Source organism: Arachis ipaensis, chromosome B01 (assembly GCF_000816755.2).
Source record: "Arachis ipaensis cultivar K30076 chromosome B01, Araip1.1, whole genome shotgun sequence".
In the NCBI taxonomy this organism is placed as follows: domain Eukaryota; kingdom Viridiplantae; phylum Streptophyta; class Magnoliopsida; order Fabales; family Fabaceae; genus Arachis; species Arachis ipaensis.
The window spans coordinates 123,234,642-123,235,095 of NC_029785.2; positions in this window are offsets into that span (position 1 = coordinate 123,234,642).

A 454-nucleotide genomic window follows, 5' to 3' on the forward strand; every position below is an offset into this window, starting at 1 on the left:
ATAAAAACTACCAAAATAATTAAACTTAATATTTATTGTAGTTAGTTTTTTTTTTTTTGGACTTGTTGTAGTTAGTTATGTTGCTATTAATCATATTTTTTATTTATATCCTGATCCAATAATAAAATTACGTCAAAAATAGACAAGCCCAATCCACAAAAGAAAGGTCTAAAAGACCTTTTTCTTGGCTGTCCGACCTGCATGATAAACGGATCCATTGACCTGACCAAAAAAAAAAAGGGATCCATTGGTTCATATATAAAACCTTTAAAATCAACTTAGGTTGGTCGAGTGGTCAACTCGTTCGTCCGCTTAAGTAAATGTGGGGTTTGAATCCCATTTTATGCATGCAGCAACTCATTAGCTAGTAACAGACCCTTAAATGGAACTCCGATCCGCGTCGAATTAATGCTTGACCTGTCGGGTTGGAGCCGGAAGATACCGTGGACAACAA